Source organism: Haemorhous mexicanus, chromosome 21, assembly GCF_027477595.1.
Source record: "Haemorhous mexicanus isolate bHaeMex1 chromosome 21, bHaeMex1.pri, whole genome shotgun sequence".
NCBI lineage: Eukaryota > Metazoa > Chordata > Aves > Passeriformes > Fringillidae > Haemorhous > Haemorhous mexicanus.
The window spans coordinates 6568614-6591179 of NC_082361.1; the positions used below are offsets into that span (position 1 = coordinate 6568614).

General features: G+C 45.9%; 1 long non-coding RNA gene across 1 annotated transcript in view; it reads left to right on the plus strand.

The window, feature by feature from the left end:
• Positions 1-14900, plus strand: part of LOC132337089 (uncharacterized) — a 33084-nt gene extending 18184 nt beyond the window's left edge. The window contains exons 2-3 of the long non-coding RNA XR_009489065.1: positions 7998-8150; positions 14412-14900. This is a non-coding gene — a long non-coding RNA (uncharacterized LOC132337089). The remainder of the gene's footprint in view (positions 1-7997; positions 8151-14411) is intronic.
• Positions 14901-22566: the final 7666 nt, after the last annotated feature.

Sequence of the window (22566 nt, forward strand, 5' to 3'; positions counted from 1 at the left end):
GGAGCACAGGGGAGCCACCGGAGCCAAGCCTGTAATCAAATTGCAATAATCTGCCCTGACTGTAATTAGACTGCCTTTGCTCCTGTGGAAGGCACAGGGCTGGGAGCCCGGGGTGAGCTGGGTGTGCCAAGCCCAGAGCACAAACCCTGGTGTGTGCCAATTCTCACTCTCATTTATTATGGGGAATTAAGATAGCAGCTCGAGATGCTGCTCCTGAGCAGAGTACACAAAGTGTTCACAGTTCCTCCCACGAAAAATTGACAATGTGTGGAGGATGTAAAGGAAAGGATTGTTGCTTCATTTGAGGTGAGAGGAATTGTGGTTCTGAGCACTGTGCAGAAAGCTGGAGGCTGAATCAGGGGATAAACTCTGCCTTTTAAGCTCCACCACAGTGATTTTTCTACCACACTCTCTTACCCAAGTGATATGAGGACAGTTATGAGACAAATATGCCATTCTTATTCTATTCCATTGCATTTTTGCTCTGCCTGCCACTAGTCATGGGGGAAGAAAGGCCATTTTGTGCTCTGAATATACCCAAAAGGTAACTTGGGCTAAAATCAAAATGTTTTGGTCTTTCTGCACTGGAATACAGAATAACCTGAACGTCTTTCCTTGTTTCTCTCCTTTAGTGGAGCCAAGTGCTGCCATTTGAATTGGAAATGTAGCCTGGCTACAACATGGAAACCCTCCTGCCATCTGCTCCACCTTGATTCAGTGTAAACCCCAGGCCATAAAACACAAAACCATCAGCACATTCACCTCCTGATGGGCAATCTGGCACAGGGGCTGAACCCATTCCTTCACCACCAGCTTATTTGATGGCATCAGATTGGGGTTTTTTATTCCCCTGTTTTGCAAACCATTGGAAACTTCCATCCTCATTCTCATAAGCTTTAAGCAAAGCTGAAACTCAGCATGAACTGCTGCAGGAGGTGCTGGTGCATGGTCCTGTACCCAGTGCTGGGGGAATAAACACTGGGCAGCCCAATTTCTCCTCAGTGTCAGCTGGAGGTCACTTCAGTTTTGCCCAGTTTTTATTTTGATCCCTTGCATGAAGCACTTTCCGCAGTTTTGGGGGCAGTGTTTTAGTGCCTGTCCCAGTCACATTCAACACTTTATGATCACTTTGGTTTGAGGGAGGGGAAGTACAACTTGAGCATGAAGAATGAGAGGGAGACAGATGCCAATCCTGGCTTGTGCTGGCCCTGTGCTGGTTGCCACCTCATTGTCCACCCCTCTAAGTGAATGCCATGCACGTCTGTGTTATAGATTAAAGGTGCCTTTAATGCTCCTATACCATGTGCTTCAAAAAGTCATGAAAGACAGACAGGTAGAGTCCCTTGGCACCCTCTCTAATTCATGTGTTTGTGACTTTAATCCTTGGCTTGATGGTGTTTTAATTGACAGAATGTAAATTCCTTTCTATGGTAATCCTTCTGGCACGGGGAGATGTGGACAGATGCTCTCAGTTCACAAGACAGCGAGGGGGAGCAGGCAGGAGGGGCTGCTGCTGCTGCAGTATTTACTCAGAAATTCCCTGATTATTTACTTTTGTGCACTTCAGCTCATGCCATCCCACTGAAGTTCACCAGGATCGTGTCTCTGCCTCCCTTTCCAGGGTTGCTGTGATACAGCAGCAACTTTTTTTTTACCCTGGGACTTTTGAGCTCCTCCCAGAGAGATTCTGAAGTAAACACAGGAAAAAATGCTGAGTATCTTTGTGAGAAAAGGAGGAAGCCATATCTGGCTTTTCACTAAAGAATGAACTCTCTTTTGCAGCAGCTTTTCACTGAGGAAATGATTCCCTGCTTTTTTTTCCCCATCAGGGTGAGAATGCCTGTCCCTGCCCGTGGGAGATGCTCAGTGAAGGAAGGGTCAGCAGCTCCCAGCCCTGCAGCAGTGGAAAGGAGGCAGGAACAGCCAGACTGCCCCCAGCCCTCCCTGTGTCCCTCCATCCAGCCCTGTCCTCTGGTGCTTTGGATCCAGATTAACCCTGTGAGCCACCAGTGCTCCCAAAGCTTGGGGAGCCAGGGGAGATCCTGCCAGGGAAGGAGTTCTCAGGGGATGTGTGGACCAGACTTTGCTGTGCTCCTGGAGCAGCTGAACCAGCAGACATGCCTAAAAATGTACTAAGCTTTAATAAGCCATTTAAAAGAAAAATTTGGCAGGCTTTTCAAGGCTGTAGGAAGAGTGGTGTTCAGATAATTTTTAGATTTGCTGTCATTTCAAGTAGTTTGGTCTACCCAGCTTATGTAAGCACATTTCCTTCTGAAACCAGTTTTACCTTTTTGGGCTTACCCCTAATAACTAAAACCCCAACCATTTTAGTTATTTTTCATAGCAAAAGGTCCCCCACTGAGTATAATCAGAGTTTTGCTACAGAGAGAAATGAATAGCATCTGGGAGAGAATTTCATCTAATGATAGAGGAGTTAATGGGGGTTTATTCAAATATCTTAGTATTTACCAGTTTGGGACTTTGAATAATATTTCCAAGACCTTTAGACAGATAAATTCTGACATTTCCAACTTCCCTTGTTCTGCCCAGTCTCTCCTGCTTTTTTTTAAATATCTCTGTCAAAAACTACCCTCACTCCCCACACTGGGAAGGGCAGAAAAGCCAAGGGAAACTCTTTGAGTAAAACAATTGGTTTCTTCCCAGCACTGCTGGGTCAGCTACATGATTAGATTTCTCTTAATTGCCTTGAAGTGGTTTTTTTCCCCTAGATAATTGCATTGTCTGTGGCTCTGCCCCACAAGCCAGGGGCTCAGAGCTGGTGGCAGTGAGGGGGAGGCTCCGTGGTGCTGCAGCCCCTGCTCTGCCCTCCCAGAGATCTGCTCAGTGATAGAGAAGGACAACTACAGCTTGCATGTCCTTCTCTTTATTTCTGCTTGATTTACTTGCCCTAGATTCAAAACTTTGACTACTTCACAAGTTGCTGCTGAAAAACAAGTTCCATATGTATTATTCTTCATCTGCATTAGACACAGAATAAAAAAGAAACGTTTCCATCTGAAGCTGTGTCATCTGAATTAACTTTCAGAGTGCCTGACTGGAAATGTGAGGTTTGTGCAGGTCCTTTCTCTTTCCCTCTCTGAACATCTTTTTAAGGCTCTGATGTGCTGCTGGGTACCAATGAGGACAGGACACCTGTGCCATCACATCTCTCTTCAGGGATCCCTGGGAGCCAATGAACTGAGAATCCTCTGTCAGTGTGTGCTGAAAGAAAGAGCTGAACTTCCAAGCATGAAACTGAGGAGTGAAAGTCAAACAGGTTCCAGAGAGGATTTATTTTCTCCAGCACAATCACTCAAGAATCAGAGGGTTTGTCCAGTATTTCTTTAGCTGCTGATCTTCATCTCTAAATATTTCTTTGCTGTGTGCATCCTGTGTCCTGCCTGCTCCTGGGCTGAGATCCCATTCTGGAGTCCCCAGGGGTGCCCTCCCTGACCTGCTCAGGGCAGTGCTCTCCTGTGGCAGGTGCTGTTTACACTTTCAGCCCCCAGAACCTCTCAGGTGGAGCTGAGCTGCCCCTGCTCCTTGGAGTAGCAATGGCAGAGAGTGCAGCAGCCTCAGAGGGGCTGCAGGGGGTGGATGGAGCCCCTGATGGCTCTACCTGGCTCCAGATGGACCTGCCTGTTCCCACCTTCTCCTTGTGCAAGGAGAATGGGGACCTTTATCCAGAACAGGGCTCTGTCTGTCTCTCCTCTCTGCCCTGCTTATCTGGTACAGTGAGATTGTCACTCTCAACACAAACACAGGCATTTCTGGCAGAAAGGCATAATTTCTCTTTAGATAAACTCAGCAAGTCTTAGGGAACCAGATATTTACTACTCATATGAGGTCAAAACTGTCCATAATCACATCAATGGACCACCAGACTCATGGTGCAAAATCTGCTTAACTGTAACTCAGTTCTCATCTGAGTCTGCTCTAGGGAATTTCCTTAAAGAGCCATTTAGGTGATCCCCTGCTTTTTTTCCCAGTGTTCAGACAGCAGGAAAGTGAGCAGACATGTGAGATTAATGGCACTGGTGGGGACAGATCAGGTGCACTGTGAGTTAAAGAGGAGGAAATTTCATCTCCTGGCAAGTGAAGCTGAAGTTGCCTCGCACAGTGTAATTCCAGCAGCCCTGTGTAGGCACATTCTTCCTGCTCTGGATCAGCCTCTGGCTTTTCAGCTGGGTATCCTCCTGCTGCCTTTCCTACACACCTTGCCACCTACAAACCTCATCTGCTCTTCTGGCCCCAAAGCAGCCCCAGCCAAGGGCTGACCAAGGAATTGAAGAGCTGTCTGATTTCAGGAAGTGGGGATGGAGCCCCGAGGTGAGGCTGGCTTTGAAAGGCTGGAAATGCAGGGCAGGAAAGGTTTTTCTTCCCACAAAGCAGCCTTTGAAACGAGCATTTCCTCCATGAGACTTTTCCTGCTGATCTTAGGAGGGTTCAAGTGTGGGATCATGGGATCATTTACGTTGGAAAAGCCCTCTAAGATCATTGAGCTAAACATGAACCCAGCACAGCCAAGCACCCCTAACCCCTGTACCCAAATGCATATCCATGTTTTCTGAACACTTCCAAGAACTGTGACTCCACCACTGCCCTGGGCAGCCTGTTCCAGGGCTTGACAACCCTTTTGATGAAGAAATTTCCCCTAAAATCCAGTCTAACCTGCTCTGGTGCACCTTGAGCCTGTTTGCTTTTGTCCTGTCACTGACACCTCTGAGAATGAGCAACTCAGTGCCCACCTGACTTGTTGGGCTTGGGGATTCCATCAGCTCATCAGTGCACTGAGTGCTGATTAGAGCAATTCCAAAAAGCCTTTGGCTTCTAGCTTGACTTCCCCAGTCAAAAGAAACCCAATACATTTCCCATTCCAGTTAAGCAGAAATGTTTGATTTAAGTCTAGAAGACTTTCTGTTTCACTCACAGTTATTCTAGGATGCTTAATGCAGGTTTATTAGACAATATTTGTAAATTTTTCCTCTTGGGGCTACACTCTTTGATCAATTTGCATTTCTGAAAGCATCTCCCATCCTCTACTCACATCCAGCAAAGCTCAAGGCAGGAAGAGCTCTGAGCAAAAGTCTGATGGACAAGTTTTGAGAGCAGCAGTGGAATCTCTCCCTTGGCTTGGTACAATGCTCAGTTCTCCAGTTTGCTGTTCCTGGTATTGAGAGCAAAGGGAAACTCCAGAGGGAAATGTCAGAGAAGCTGCCCTGTGTCCCAGCTGCTGTGAGAAGCTCCTGCTACACACCCTGAAAGGAGGATATATGAAGAGTGATTTAACATCTTAATATTTATTGGACCAAGTACTGCTGAATACAACCCCTCACTGATCATGGACTTTGCAGCACAGCTTTATTTGTATCATTTTGGGAGACTTCAATGGCTTTTGCATTTTCATTTCATAATGATGAATTACCTGAAATCATTCCTCTCAGAACTGATTCCCCCAGCTTTGACTCCTGCTAGGATGTTTCATTTTGTGTTGAAAATGGCAATAGGAAATTTCCCTGAGCCATTGATATGTCAGACTGGAGTTTATTATCACTCACAGTCCCAGCACACCAGGTTTGTGTGAAAGGTTTTGTAAATAATATGACATGGGCAGGAACTCATTTGATGCTGTGATAGGTGGTGAATATTCCCAGGCAGGCAGGCAGAGGGAAATGCAGGAGCAGGAAGTGTGATCTTCCCTAGGAAGAGGCATTCTCACTCTGTACTGTGTCTTGGTAAATTAATTAGAATTTTTAGTGGGCAAAGTAGGATTTCAGTGGCTGATAATGGCACAATGTGTTGCTAAAACTGTTTGCTGTTCTTATACACCTCTAATGATCCAGGACACAACTTCTCTTGTGGTCTCTTAAATTCTGTTTCTGACCTCAGTCTGCTCCTCTCCAGGCTTTTATATTATATTTATGTATTAAATATATTTATGTATTTATTTATGTATTATTTACATTATATTTATGAATTATTTATAACACTATATTATATATTTTAAATATAACACTATATTATATAGTATATATTATATTTATGTATTATTTATAACATTATGTTTTTGTATTATTATTAATATTGGTAATATGTTAACATGAATATAGTAAGAACTTCTATTAAATATCAGGGTGTGTATAGGGAGGATGCTCAGGATCACTTCAAAGGTATTTCAGTGTTAAAGCCACCCATAAATGTGGTGGTTGCTCCAAACCCCTTCTTTCAATAACCTGTGCAACCCTGGGTGTATTGGATGGAAAATGAGGGCTGTGTCTGGTGGTGCCTGCCTTAGAGTTACCAAATTTGTGTGCACATTGAAAAGAAACTCTGTATTGTCTTAAAACCCCTACTCAGCTCTTATTAAAATCAGGCTGTATCCATTTACCTTTTAGCTTTCAGGTGTGTGCAGCAGAAGGAAATTCATTTTAAAATATCCCTGCTTTGCCCAAGTGTCATTACCTTGGTGTCTAATCATAGTCCTTCATTTACATATGAGGAAATTGACACGTGAAGAGGTAAATTTTCTCATTATCAAATGATCTCTGAGTTAGACTGGAGCTATTGATTTGCAATAGGTTTAACCTTGACGTGCCACGTGTCAGGTTTGTCCTCTGAGGGAGGGAAGGGCTGAGGGTCTCTGCAACCCCACAGCCCTGCATCTGTGGGAAGGATGCTTCCAGCCTGGGCTCCTCTCTAACCTGTTTATTTCAGGTCTCCTGTGCCCACATTTGTGGTAGGAATCACTCAGGCAGCTCCTCCTGGGCAGTTAGCTGTTCCAATTATTTTTAAAGGAATTTTGTGTGCAGCCCAGTTCTCTATCCCTTCCTCTGCTCAGGGGTCTCCTGACTCTTCTTAGTGGTTTCAGCATTAGTTTATATGCAGACAGAGAGCAGATTTAGTGCTCCTTCCCTAAGTTTTTTATCCTTTTTGCCAGTGTGTTTTTCATAGCCCAAGTGGTGTTTCCAGCTGGATGCTGTTAATTGTTTACTATTCAGCACAGCTAAGAATGAAATTTTATTTTTAGGTTCTGTCATTCTGTGTCTTTACGTTTTAGGATAAATCCATCTCTGCTGTCTCCCATTCCTGAGCTACAAAAACCTAGGTTTCATTTCCAGCTCCCAACTGTCATTTCATTCATGTAATTATTTAGTCTTTAAGATCTCTTGCTTTTATTTATCAGCCATTTCCAGAAGTGGTTTTTATTTCACTGAGCCTCCGTGGAACCTCCGGCACAGGCTCTGTCACAGCCCTCACATTGCAAGGGGCCTGTTGATCCTTAGACTCACAGGATTATGGAGTGTCCTGAGCTGGAAGGGACTGAAGGGATCCCCCAGCCCAGCCCCTGTCCCTGCCCAGCCCCCCCACCAGCCCCACCCTGGGCATCCCTGGCAGCGCTGTCCAAAGGCTCCTGGAGCTCTGGCAGCCTCGGGGCCGTGCCCATTCCTGGGGAGCCTGGGCAGTGCCAGCACCCTCGGGGGGAAGAACCTTGCCCTGAGCTCCAGCCTGAGCTGCCCTGGCTCCTGTCCCTGTCCCAGAGCAGAGATGGGAGCTGCCCCTCGGGAGGAGCTGCAGCCCCCTGAGCTCTGCCCTCACTCTGCTGCAGCTGAACAATCCCAGAGCCCTCAGCCTTTATTGCCTACAAATAATCTTTATTTGTGTCCAGAATGGTCTTAATGCATTCAGCAGGATCAGTTTCTCTCAGGGAAACTGAGTCATTCAGTGCTGGGTGTGTGGACATCCTTGCTGATGCTGGGAGGGAACACTCAATATTTCTACCAGCTTGAAATCTGCCCTGTAGAAGTTGTTTCTTCTGTCTTCATTTCCATCCAAACATATCTCAGAAGGATAAACAAAGAGCTGGAGAGTTTCAATATAAACAAACCCCTTTTAAATTTCTTTTTTTTCTCTCCAGATCTCCATTCTGCAAATTATTATGATTTAATAATGTAGCACCATCCTTTTTTTTTTTTTTTTTGGTCTGATCTTTTCCCTAGTGATGCTGCAGGCAACATTTAGACAAAACAGTGAAGAAGAGCAATAAAACAAGATGAGTGTGTTGGACCTCACCAGCCACAGGGATGGAAAACTGCGAGAGAAATCTGATTTCTTGGATGTCTCAAAAGAAGGCTGCAGGAGAGGTCAGCCAGGTGGGACCAGAAAGAAGAAAAAGAGATCTCCTGGAGCCAGGCACTAATATATGGTTCACTGAAAGCTTTGTAAATATTTTCAAATTTAGCCTTAACTTTTTTGAAGTTATTTATTGAAGAGCCTGAATCAGTGAAGCTGCAGCTGATTGCACTCTGGGCAGTTGTATACAGCTGTTTCCAGCTTTACAAGTGAAGCTTGTTCTGCTTGTAATGGCCTTTCTAACCTGACTGAAAAGCTTTTCTCCCTGTTGCCATCCTCTTTTTACATTTGATTTTTTATTGTATTTCATGGAGTGGGGGGGACTATCCTTATCTTGTACCATTCTAATGTTGTCATGGGAAACTGCTTCCAAAAAGGCAATTTCTGTCCCTCTTTTTCCCTCTCTCCCACAGTCTCAGGTGTATTTACAAATCCTGTGGCCTCCTCTCTGCACCTGCAGCTCTGCCCCCAGGGCACACCAGTGGCACCAAGTCAGAGCCACCCATACTGGGTGGAAAAAAATTATCCCACCTGAAACTTAAGGAAATTGAGTTATGTGACTACTTCTGTGTTCCACTGAGAAATTGTCTGCCTTGATGCAGCTTTTGCAACTATTGAGGACCTCAGACCCTTTGTGGTGCCCAGGATTTCTCAATTTTTCAACTTCAGATGAAAATAATTTCTAGAAGCCACTTTTCCTCTCCTTACTACAGGCTGTCCAACGGCCAGTTTGGAGCTGTCAGCGTGGACAGTAAAGAACTGGTCTGGGTCACAAGTTGATGTTTTCTTTCTGGATTTCCCACTGATGATTTGGGACAAGCCCCCCCCCATCTCTCTGTGCCTCAGTTTCCCTGTGTGTAAAATGGGGAGAATCCCTCCTCTTGCTGACTCCCTCCAGCAGCCACAGCTGGGAGGCACCTGATAGAGAAGAGCAGGGTTCTGTGAGAGGGGCTGTGATCATTGCTGCTGCTGTGCAGGACTGGGTTGTCTGTGTGTCAGGTTAATTCTTGGTGCCTGTGTTGTCACTGCTTTCAAATCCCACACTTAAGAGCCTTTTCTCTTCTGCTCTGCACTCTGGCAGAAATCTCCCTTCAGACTGCCAAGCCACGGGCTCATCAACTCATTTAAAACCTAACTCAAGTTCTTTTATGCTTTCCCCCCCCCACCCTGCCTAATCTCAGTTTATTCTTGCTTTATGTGCTTATCCATGAGCTTCACGAGGGGCTTGTTTTGCTGCCTGGCTCTGTGTTTGACTCTGGTGAAAGGCACTATATTAAATCTGTAATAAAGTGTGTGTAAGCCATTCCTGTCACACTCTGCACCAGGGAGCACAGCCCATTATGCAAAATGGTCACTGCAAGCTTCCTATAAACTGCAGATACTCAAAGGGCACTGCCTTTCCATTGCCCCCAGCCAGCACAGACAGGGGAGAGGGACAGGGAGGATGTGGAAAGGAGCTGCTTTCTATCAGGTTCTTGCATTTTGTTCCTCTCTGCAAGTGAAAATACCCTCAGGAGGCAAAGCAAGGGGTTATTATCTCCAGTTTAATACTGGCTAAGATGGCCTAAACTCAGTGAAATGCTTTCTGCTGGATTTAGGAGGTTATGGGAGAAAATGTTCCAGATTCCTTAGCCAGGAAAGCAGCCAGTGTGTCACTGTCATATTTTCTGAGAAATCCCTTCACCAGGATTTCTTCTCCTGGGAAGCTGAGAAGCCTCAGAGAAAAATGTAAATAATAATTACCTGATTTGCTTCTGTGTTTGGCTGCTCTGGAATGTGGTCAGGAGATTGTTTACCAACAGGTGTGTGTTTGATTGGTTCCATGTGAATTGTTTTTGCTTAATGACCAATCACAGTCAGCTGTGTCAGACTCTCTGAGTCAGTCACGGGTTTTTATTATTCATTCTTGTTTAAGCCTTCTGTCTGTATCCTTCTCTTTCTTTAGCATAGTTTTAGTATTGCATAATTATAATATAATATAATATAATATAATATAATATAATATAATATAATATAATATAATATAATATAATATAATATATAATATAATATAATATAATATAATATAATATAATATAATATAATATAATATAATATAATATAATATAATATAATATAATATAATATAATATATAATATGCCTTCTGAGAACATGGAGTCAGATTCCTCATCTCTCCCCTCGTCCTGGGGACCCTCACAAACTCCACACCAGTGTTGTGTGGGCTTCATTGTGGGTTTCTGTCCTGCAAGGGCAAACTCTGCTCTGCATCCTGGTGCTGCAGGACTGGAAGGTGGAGAGCAAGCTCAGAGAAAGCCACAGATGTTATCCCTTCCCCACAGCCAGGTAACCCTGACCTGCCACGAGGCTGCACTGAAGTGGTGCAGATATTGCACAGACCTGCTTGGAGCCACTCTGCCACCAATATTGCCAAAGCCAAGCTGCACAGATTCCTGATGGACAGCCCTGAGCATCCACAGGGGCTTCCAAACCATCTCATCCAGCCTGGAGAGAGAAGCACATCACCAATCTGCTCAGGTTCATTGTCATGCACGCCCACAGCATATCCCTCAGCAATGGCCCATGGTTAGACACATGAGTGATTGTCCACTGCCCAGCTCCAAATAATGGACACGTCTGAGAAAGTGGCAGTCTGCTGGCAGATAGTTTGCAAACAGAAAAACACAGAAAATTCGTCAGCTAAATGATTCATTATGGCTTCCTCTGACTTTTTCATGGCAAAACCAAACTGTGCACAGCTCCACCAGGCAGCCTCTGAGCTTTGCATTTCCTCCCTGTGATTGTCATGCATATAAAATCTTATTACATTTGATATTAATGGCAGAGTTGTGCTCAGGTATTGACAATCCATATGGCCTCTGTAATATTTACAATATGACAAAGTAATAAGTCACACACCAGCCTGCTGTCATGCACTGCCAGCATTGCCCCCAAGCCTGGGCAGGGTGTTTGTTTGGCTTTTAATTAGTTGGATTTGTGGCTTTTAGTGGGGGAGTGTGAGGGTGGGTGTTGCTCTGCATGTGTTAACGTGGCACAGAGGCTGAGGGCAGAGCAATGGTTCAAGTGTGGCCCTGGATGGTTTTTTGGCCTCACTTTTTGTTGGCAAAGCAGATGGAGAAAACCCCACGAGGAGCCCTTGCTGTGGTGGGGCTGCCCTGTTTGAGGGGATGGGAAGGGGAAGGGGAAGGGGAAGGGGAAGGGGAAGGGGAAGGGAAGGGAAGGGAAGGGAAGGGAAGGGAAGGGAAGGGAAGGGAAGGGAAGGGAAGGGAAGGGAAGGGAAGGGAAGGGAAGGGAAGGGAAGGGAAGGGAAGGGAAGGGAAGGGAAGGGAAGGGAAGGGAAGGGAAGGGAAGGGAAGGGAAGGGAAGGGAAGGGAAGGGAAGGGAAGGGAAGGGAAGGGAAGGGAAGGGAAGGGAAGGGAAGGGAAGGGAAGGGAAGGGAAGGGAAGGGAAGGGAAGGGAAGGGAAGGGAAGGGAAGGGAAGGGAAGGGATGCTTCCTGCTGCACTGCTGGATGTGGGAGCATTCCTGAGCTGCTGAAATGGTTTCAGGAAACAAGGCTGTGACCCTGGAAATGCTCAGGAGCCGTGGAGAGCAGCCAGGAGCCAGGGTAGTGCAGCAGGCAGGATGCAGATGGTTGTCAGTGGCACCTTGGTAATACAGCTGCCAAGCAATGGACAGAGTGTGAAGCTCTGCTGTCAAGAGTGGGGATAAAATGAGGGTGATAGCGAGAGTTTGAGCAAAGGTGTAGATCTGAGAAGGGAGAAAATAACCCAAACCCTGAGATTTATATGCAGCTTGGTATAGCTGAGTGTGACCTGGGAGGGGAGGGAAAAGGGGGAGGTCAGGGATGACTGACAGGGACTGGACCTCAGCAAGGGGAAGGAAATTGCTGTTGTGAACAGGAGGCAGAGATTGGAGGCTGCAGACAATCTTGGGGAACAAGGTCAGCAGTACATGAGGAATGTGGCTAAAGCTGCAGAGAGAAGGGAGCAGAGAGAAGGAGCAGTGTGGCTGTGTGCTCCTGACACCCAGGCATGGCAGGGAGGTGCCTGCTGCTGCTTTTCTCACAAAGCCACGGGCAGCAGTCCCCATATTCTGTGCCTCACAGTGGTGTTTATCCTCTCCTCCCTTCAATCTGTCCCCCAGGAATCCATCCCTGCCCCACAGAGCCTGCAAAGATGCTCAGCTCCACCTCTCTGGTCAGGGCTTGGTGATCCCTCCCTGTCCCCCTCTCCCTTCCCCATGCAGATGGGGTTTTGTGCCACACGGGACAGGAACTACTGGCACCTGTCACTGAGGCTTTGCTCTCATTTCCAGCCAGAAGATTTCTTATCTTCTTTCTCATTTCTTATATGAGGACTTAAGAATCTGAGAAACTTTGCAGAGACTCTGTTTCTTGGGGCATGGAGTGGAAATGGGATCTCCTCCTCCAGGATGGGATGGCCTTTTCCAGGGGACAGTTTAATCTTTTAGAGACAGATGAATATGAGGCTGGGTGATCTGGTAATACAAGCAGAAGATGAGGGGAGATGGAGAGAATTTCAATAAAGCAGCTGAAAGTGAAGAACATGGAGCTGCTATAGCTTCCCTTCAGAACCTCTGCTTGGTGAACCTGAGCTCGCTCAGGGCAGGTGGAAATGTGTTGGTTCAAGGGCAAAACCTGCTTTATAATGGAGCAGCCAGTCCATTCTCTCCTTCCATTGCACACTGACGTGCCTTTACAACTAATTGCCTCCCCCCAGCCTAATCCCCCCATTTTTCTTGCTTTTCAGTAACTCTGTGCCCTCCCAGCTCTCAGGCACTTTACTCTTGGTTTTCTTTCCTCCACATCCTCACCTCATTCTGCACTCTGGAGCAGGCTCTTCCTTTCCTTGGCCGGGGCTAAGAGTTTGTGTTGGTTGTTGAAGGCAGGGATATCTCCTGGGCTGTGAGAGGCAAAGGCAGGGCATGAGGGGCAGCTGATTTCTGCTTTCACTGCTCTCAACTCTCAGTAACTATTGGGGCAGAGGCACTGAAAAGCACCTGAACAGGTGTCCCTGTGAGAGAACACACCACTCAGTGCTCCTGTCACACTCTCCTACCTGCTATAGCCCTCAGGGCAGGGAGATGTTCCACTCAGAGCCCAGGAGCCACCACATGGATAAGTCATGGAAGTGTCACTTTGCCATGCCCAACACAAAATCCCTCAGCAGAAGAGCCATTGTCTTGTAACCCCCACAACAAAGTCGAGCCCTTAGGGCTGTTTTTATTCTAGTAGAGATGTCATGTCTGACAGTTGCTGTCACCCTATGATTAGACCAGCAATCAGCCCCAGCTTCTTTTGATAGAATGAGCCCTGACTGATTAACAGAGTGGCCTTTGGCCTCAGGTTAATAACAGATTTCACAGCACTGCTACGGAGTAATTATTATTTAAAAAGGTCTTAGTGGAAGTTTGATATTCTCCTACAGGCTTCTGTCCATCTGAATGCAGAATTGGAAAGTAACAATTACAGGCATGAACACCAGCTCAACTGGAGGCCTCCTAGTCCTGATATATCAGTATTCTTGGTGTAGCTGTCACATCTCTGCATAGATGGACCAAAATATTGGGTTTGCTTCTTTTTATGACACCTCAGTGTATGAATCAACCCAAGTATGAAGTTGTCTCAGTCCCTCAGTTGCTGGAATTACCAAGTCACCCTGTGTATCAGTTCCCTCCCTCTGTTGGCTGTCTCATAGCACAATTCCCTGGTGGGTCTGTGTTCCAGGTATATCCCATTCCCTTACTCTTGATGGCCATGGAGATACCCATCTCCAAAGCATCTTCTTGTCCCTTTCTCACCTCATTATCTCTCAGTTTCCTGGTGAGCCATTAGCCTGGGTGGCAAAGGCAGCACAGCCTGGGGAGAGGTGCTGCTCTGTAAGCACAGAGATCAGTCACCTGCAGCACTGGCTGCTGCCCATGGAGCAGAGCTCAGGAGCTGCAGCTCTGAGCTGATCATGGCTCACCAGAGCACCCCAGAGCCTCAGGCTGCAGCACAGCAGTCTCACATTTCTCCAGCCTGGTACAGAAGTGCTGCTGCTGTCGTGTCTCAGGGGGTGATGAGGGAATAGTCACTCCAAGGACCAGGCTTGTGAAGGGATAGAGCTGACATTCTGTTAAACACCATATGGCTTGAGTGACTTAGGTGTCCAAGTGACATATTCACAGTGAGGTATTGAATTAGTGGCTTAATCTCAGCTGAAAGGTAATCTTACTTTCCTAAATCTTGTCTCTTACAGCCCTTTGCAGAGAAATGCTCAAGTGATGCATTAAAGAGTTTATTGGGACACCAACAGGAAGCTTGCCGTGAAACAGGGAACTGAACTTGTGTCTCCTAATTCCCAGACCAGCTTCCTTTCATGTGCCATCCTTCTTTACCTGATAATAAAAAGAAAATGGAGCAGCAGTGCCTGTTTGACCAGTTGTGCATATCTCAGAATCCAGATCCAAAGAGGAGAAAATGGTCCTGCTAATGCCAGTAGAGAAGATATGGCAATTTCTTCTCCTCCATGCTGAAAGAACCTCATTGAATGTGCTCCTGTACCTGCAGACCTCTGCATCTGAGCAAATGTTTTTGCCAATTAAAGAGTTTCCTGCTGCTGTAGTTGATCCACACAAATGGAAATAGAGGGGAGGCGTGGAGGAAGGAATCATTAAATCAGCGGAACAAAGGCATGAGGGCAAGTTAAAAGACCTGATCTGAATAAAAGAAGCTTCTCAAAATATCAGCTCCTTTGTCCTGCCTGTCCTTCATCCATCCAATTCTCCTGAATGCTGTAGAGAGGCTTTGTCATTCTCAATGCCATGGCAGGAGGAACCAGTCCCCCAGCACGCTGCCTGAAATAGCAGCAGAAAGGGACAAAGTGCTCAGAGGTGCAGCTTAGTCTGTGAAGGCTCAGAATTTCAGGGCCAGATCTGGATTATTCAGTCCTTACCCACAAAGAGCTTCCCCATCCCAGAAACTCCCCCAGAAACTCTACGAGCAGCCCCATTGAGGGTGGCCCCTGTGTCATTGCCCATTTCAGGTGAGGTGATGTGTGTTGGGTGAGTGAGGTACCAACACCACAGCAGTGCTGCAAGGCAGCCCCACATTTCTAGCCCGTCTTTAGAAAGCCTTTTGTCCCCCTGATGAGATTGGGATCCATTTTTGCTCGTCTCTGACAGTCTGCTGACTCTTCAGACAGTCACTGCACATCCTTGCTCCTTTCCAGGTTCCTGTTCAAGGTTCAGTGCTGTGGTGCTTCCCCTGTGTGAGTGGGTGAGCGTTCCAGTACTGAGATCATTGCAGCTGTACATTTATTTTAACAGAATCTCCCCTACTGCTGCCTTTTTCTTCCCTCCTTTCCTCTCCTATTTATCTAATAATTCACCTCTTGGGTCTGAGAGACGTGACCTGTGTGAGGAACCCAGCCTGAAACTGCTGGTTCAAGAGCTCTGATTGAGTTACTTTCCCATAACTATGAATATCGAACCTCCAAAACTTGTGTCTAGGACATTGCAACATGCCCTGACTTGCAGTGTCAGCAGCCTGCAATCCTGCTACAGGACTTTCTGTCCTCACAAAACACCAGCACCAGAGGCCTTTCTATTCCTGTGAGTATTTACAGGGGTCTCCTTCCACATGAGAAAGCAACCCCAAGCAAGGCAATCATTTCGCTCCCACAGACCTTCTCCACTCCATTATCCACTACATGCTTTTGTGCATCTAAAGCACAGTTCAGGTGTGTGTGGATAGAATGAAATCAGGCTGCTGAAGTCACTGTGTTTCAGATGGATAGAGCAGAGCATGGAAAACAAAGTGTTCATGCTGCATTCCTGCAAAAAGTGAGTTGGAGTTATTCTTCATAGAATGGTCTGGGGTGGGAGGGACATTAAAGCCCATCTCATCCCACCCCTGCCATGGGCAGGGACACCTTCCCCTACCCCAGGTTGCCCCAAACCCCATCCAACCTGGCCTTGCACACTTCCAGAGATCCAGGGGCAGCCACAGCTTCTCTGGGCACCTGTGCCAGGGGCTCACACCCTCACAGGGAAGGATTTCTTCTCAATACCCAGTCTCTTCTCTTTCAATTTGAAGCCCCCTCGTCCCATCATTCCAGGCCCTTGTAAAGAGTGTCTCTCTGTCTTGTAGCTCCTTCAGGCACTGGAAGGCCACAATGAGGTCTCCTCAAAGCTTTTCCTCTCCAGGCTGAAGATCCCCAGCTCTCCCAGCCTTTCCTCACAGCGCAGCTGCTCCATACCTCTGATTAACTTGGTACCCTCGTCCGGACTCCCTCCAACAGGTCAATAAGCTAGGGAAGTTCATATCCCACAGATTCCCTTCATTTTAGAAGCTGTGGCTTCTGCTGGAGTTGGGGTTTTTTTGCCAATGCATGAGCAGATCCCAGCAGGTCCCTGGCTTGTAACCACCACTATTTCCTGACCAGCAAAAGGGTTAACTGGACCTCGCTGGGGAGGGACACTGTGTCTGCATAAGCCATTTCATAGCCTCTGAGCATTTATCATCAATCCTGTCTCCCACCTAATGAGCAGCTAAAGTGATTTTCTATTGCTTGTAATTCACCAAAATTGTTCTAACTGTTGGAAGAGGCAGAATTGACAGGCTAATGCTGCTGCCCGCCTGACTGTCTCAATGGCTCATTGCAGGCTGAGCTGATTGCTGCCTCTGTGATCAGCAGAGGTGCTTCAGACAACATCATTTCACTAATACATCAACAAGCTGAAAGCTGAAAACAAAGGCCAGAGGAGAGCAATCATCAGTCACCATGCAATGCTTAAGGCTAAAATAGGTCAGGGCTGAATACTAAAGAGCACAAGGAAGAAAAAGTATTCACCTCTATTCCCTGCTGGTTTTTTTTTCCCCCTCTCTGTCTCTGTGTCAGCCTCCAGGCAGGGTCCTGGTGGTTCTGGACCTTTCCTTCCCTAAGCAGACTGGATGAAGGTGGAACTGAGGATAGAGTGGGCCAGACTGGTTGTCCTGATTTGGTTTGTTGTTGCCCTGCCCTGGTTGCTGGCTCTTGGAAGACAGAACAGTGGGAAGAGCAGCCACTGAGTACAGACGAGTGCACTGGAGAAGACTCGGCCTGAGACAAGTTCTCCACATGTCAGAGTCAGTGTTTGCTGCTCACTGCCCTGCCCAAAGTCCCAGATAATATGGCAACTTCAGGAATTAATATTCTCAGGTCCCAAAAGTCCCCTCAGATCTCTATCCAAAGTCAGACTATACTGATAACAATTCCAAACATAAACCTGGCTTAAGAATCCTGAGATTTTGTTTTTACAGATACGGGAGTGCACACATATATGCATATATTGCCCACAGAACTTCTGGACTTCTTTAGGGAAAAAACCCAAAAAAGCCTGTATTCAAGTTCTCACTTGGTTGCATGAGCTGAAATTTTCTGAGAACTCCTTAAATGATTGGACTCTAGGAAACAAAAAAAGCACTGGGAAAACTGATGTTACAGGGAAGTCTAACTGTGGGTTTTAGCATTCTGGATCTAACTCCTTTTCCTCCTAATTCCTTTCCTCACTCAGAACATGAGTGAGGAAGCAAACCTGTTTTTTATCCAGGTGTTCCACCACGAACTCAGCTGAGCAGGAGATACCTTTTCATCTGCCCCTCTGCAGGCACAGGTGGCTTTCCTGGGAGTGGCTGTGGCTGCCAGTGTGGCTTTCAGGATCACTGGAAATCAAAAGCTTTCTGGCATCATCAAGCCCAGACCCCAGGGAAGTCATTTTTACATGGAGCTTTTGCATCCAGCCCTCCATATCTGAGCCAGACAGCTTGAAAACTTGAAATACAACAGCAATTCTTCTATGTCCAGTCCATTCTCTCATCATCCTTAAGCTCAACCACAGATGAAATTTGAAGGGATTTATCCAGTCACTGTCATCAAAGCTAGCCTCTAAAGAGAGCTCTGAGTATTTACCCCATGCTGTGTTTATTTATTCTCCAAAAAAAATGTCTTTGGAGTACAAATTAGGTTTTGAACCTAATTTTCCGTGTGTGCTTTCTCGGGTGTGTAAAACCTGAGTCTGTGTGAGCTGACCATGGTGCTGTCTTAGCAACTGCTGCCTTGGCCTCAGTGGAGGGGATAATTACACTAATTTATTCTGCTAGAATGATGGCTCTGCCTTCAAACTTCTGAGATGATTGAGAGACAAACCTTATGCTTTTTGAAACCAGAGGTCCTGGATTCAATTTTTACCATTGTGACCCAAAAGCAGGCATCATGCTGTGACTTACAATGGGTAAAAATAGCCAGGAACATGGAGGAGCAAATTCCCTGTCACGGGAACACAAATTACTTGTGGTACACAGATGCTGGGGATCTTCAGATACCATATGGTTGGTATGTACTAACATAAAGTACAGCATGAAGAGACTGTAGCCAAGGTGGGATTTGATCCTGTGTATCCTGAATCCCAGGATAAAATGCTGACTGTGGAATAACTTAAATTAGCCCCACTAATTGCTTTTCTGGGAATCGTTTGCACCAGTCCTGATTTTAGGGATGGTTGAAGGCACTCAGGAGATTCCTTGGGGGAATTATTTTTTGTGCTAATCTTTCTTAGCTTTTAATACAGAGAGGCTGGAGGAGGAGCTGGATTGCTGTGGAATCACTGATTTAAGGAACCTCCCTTGCTCTGATGACTGCTGAGTGGACCTAAAGATTTTGCTCTCACTAGCCTGAAGCAAAGAGGCAAAGTTGCCAACATCTTCCTCATTTATTCAAGAATAAAGCCCTCTCATGGCAATTAACCACATCTCCATCTTTGGCTGGCTTGCCTTTCAAACTGCTTGTTTTTCTATAGCTGGGTTCATAAAATGTCTCTAACCAAAGAGAGAAAGGCAGAAAAGGCAGGAAGCTCATCTTCAAAGGAGATTTAAATAGAAAGGATGCTTAGATTTAAACAAGTGTCCCCACATCCAATAGTGACACATTAAATCACTGAAGTCCCAATAACTCATACAGTATCTCCATGGAGATGTGCACCATATGGAGTTAATTAGTAGAACAACAAAACAATCAATTAGTTCCTTAATTAGTTTTACTAAGAAATGATAACAAACACAAACAATTTATTGAAACAAATACCCAGACCACAATGATGGCTTAATGGCCTCAGTGAAACTGGCTCCACGCTGAGCCCCTCAGTGCTGCTGGGATTGATTTTGGAGATATTGAGGGTAAATGTTTGCTTTGGTTCAGCCAAAATGTTTTATCAGTGTGATCAATTATTTACAGTACTAGAACAGAAAAAGGAGATTGCTGAGAGGTTTTCATTTAAAAACACATGAAAAAAGAGGGGAAAGAAAACCTTAAGTAACAAGGTTGCATCAAACCAGTATTTAACCTCAAAGCAATGTGGGGGGATTAAAACAACAGGGATTTGCTCCAGCATCATTTGATCCTAGAAATAAATTGACTTTCTGTATCTTATCCAGACTGGTATTTTTGGTACATACATTACTGGGAGAGGAGTGGATTGGGAATGCACGGACCATCCATTAACTCAGACATATTCAAAACAAAGTGGTGCTGGGAAGAGGGATATTGCCAATAAGCACTTGGATACAGATCATGGAGGTCACAGTGTACAGGGAGAGTTGGCTGGGGTTTTGTGCTGATCTGTATCAAAGGCATTTGGATGAGATTGGTTTTTTGCATGAAGGGAGACATCTCCACATACCACACCTGCCTGGTACTGATATCAGGAAGGGCTCAAGAGCTCTGGAGAATGCATTGCCTATGCCACCAAGAACAGTAAATATCAGAATGAGCTCCTTTGCTGCACTCAGGGCTGTGATTAATTGCTTGTTAACAAGATGTTCAAAGTACAACGATTTATCTGAGTTTGATCAGGCAGATTATGGGATATAACATTTTAATAAATTCATTGTGACTATAGATATATGTTAAAATGATAAATAAGCTGAGCTGCTATAGATGTTTTAGATCCAATAAAGCTATTTTTAGAATGTGTTTATGTGATGGACTAACCTATTATTTACCCAGTTGCATTTTTATGAACTAATAATTTTCTTTAAAAATAATGCCCCGACTTTAGAATAGTGTTTTATTACTATCATCTTCCCCATAATTCTTCTTTTCCCAATAAATGGATCTTTTTGTTTAAAAAAATAAATAAAATAATCCTATTTTTTGCAGCTTTGGAGAAGGCTCAGCCCTTACAGCCAGAGGCTGTGTGGGAATGCTGCTCAAGATGCAGATTGTGAGCAGCCATGCCCAGAGGGGACACATCTGGCAGCATTCTGTGGGTGAAACTCCTAAACTCTTCTAAACAGCCTGTCCCAGCTGGGATGTGACAGCAGGGGACCAGCTACTGAAAAGGGCTGGCAGAAAGAAATGCAAACTCTTGTGGAAGTCACCAAAGCCACTGCAGCTTTGGTTTCTCTGACCACAGGGTGGAGATTTGGGGCTGTGTCCTGCTGGAGCAGGGGGCACAGGGGAGCCCCTCTTTATCCCTGGCTTTAGGGGCTCAGTTTCCCCCCTGAGCAGGCTTTAGGTGCTTTCCAACGACCCCTTTTTTTAAAGGAAGTGGCTTCAGTACTGACTCCCAAGAGGAGCTGGCTCTGTTAGTCATGGCTGCTGTCCCTGAAGAGGCTGATTTAAGAAAAAAGCAATCCCTGCTTTCCAGCTCTCAGCACCTATGGCTTCACAGCTCCTTCATTTGCTCTGCTCCCATTTTTGGAGCCCATGTTAAGTAGCTGTTCTAACCTTGTGGGTACAGCTTATGATTTTGCTGGGGAATAGGAACAAAATGTCATTTTCAGGTCTGGTAAACCAGCTCTTGGCTTTGTCCTGCAGGACATCATGGGTGTTCCAGACACACAGCCACTGTCTCCAGCAGCCCAGCAGCTCCACTTGGGGGCTGAGGAGCTGGGGATAAATACCTGCTTGCAGCCAGGCTGGTGGTTAGAATGTAAATGTCTAAACTTTGGAGAAGTGACCTCTGTTAAGTGGTTTAATGCAGTCTGTTGCCAGGAGCTCATGAATTCTGTATTACAGCAAGTAGTTCCATGAGATAGCAACTATCTTACTAATAAAACAACCTCAACATATTTATCACAATAACTCAGACACAGAGAAAGTATAAATATCTTTGATACTGGGAAATGAACTGGCTGCCTATAGGCATCCTCTTTGCTTTATTGATTTAACCCTTCCCAGGTGTCTGCCAGGGATTGGTGCGAACCTGGTGCAGCAGAAGAGCTTTAAAAGGATTAAGCACTGATGCTGTGTGTCTGCACAACCTCTCCAGTTCAGTAGGATTCAGAATGTTTCACAGGTGTACCAGCAGACCTGCAGGGTGGATGTGACAAGCCTTGCTTCATCAGCTGCCAAAATGCAGCAGTTTGTGAACTCGAGGTGCAGCAAACCAGATTTCTTGCACTTTGAAGTGTATTTAGGGGAGGGAGTGAAGGAGAAAACTCCCTCCAGCTGAGGCACTCTGAATTTCAGGAGGCAGGAGGCTGATGCTGCTGGTTGACTCAGGCCCACAGCAATGCCTGGGCTCACCTTGTGCTTCCAGATCCTGCTGGCCACAGGGTCTCGGGTGGGTTGTAACTGGTTTAAGGTGCCAAAAGGGAAAAATAACACCCAGAGAAGCTGTGGGTGCTCCATCCCTGGATGTGTTCAAGGCCTTGGAACAGTGGAAGGTGTCCCTGTCCATGGCAGGGGGTGGGATGAGATGAGCTTTTAGGTCCCTGCAACCCAAACCACCCTGTGATTCTGTGGTTCTAGGGCCTCCTGAGCAACAGATTTTTAGTAGCACATCCATTCAGAGCAATGCCTGGCTGCTCTGAATTTATGTCCTTCTGAAAATCTGTCACCAGTGACCTTGGTTTTCAGTCCTTTCCATTGCTCCCATGACACATCAGGCCCTTTTTGGGGGTTTTTAGAGGGTCACAGAGCCAGTGGACACTTGCTGAGCACAGACACCATCCCCTGTAGCTCAGAGCAGACTTGTTGCCAGCACTGACCCTGTCTGACTTGTGTTATCTTGTGTGGCCAGAGGCTGCAGTGGTACTGGATGGACTTTTAAAGCCCATGGACATGGTCAGGTAGAGCTGATTCCTCCACTCCTTAAGGGATTTAGGACAGGGAGACTTAAAATTTATTATGGGCTAGCTAAAATCTCTTGTGAGTGATCAAGTCAAAGTGATAAAGATAGTCATGTTCTGGAGTGATAAAAGCCCAATTTCACAGGCCATCCACACTGGTTTTCTTGAGATAGATAATGTTCCTACCACACACATCTCCCCATCTTCTTTTCTTTCTTTTTTTTTTTTTTTTTGGTTAAGATCTCCTTTCTTTTTAAAATGAAGTGAAATGTTGGAATTGCTGAAGAAGTAGCACTTTTAAT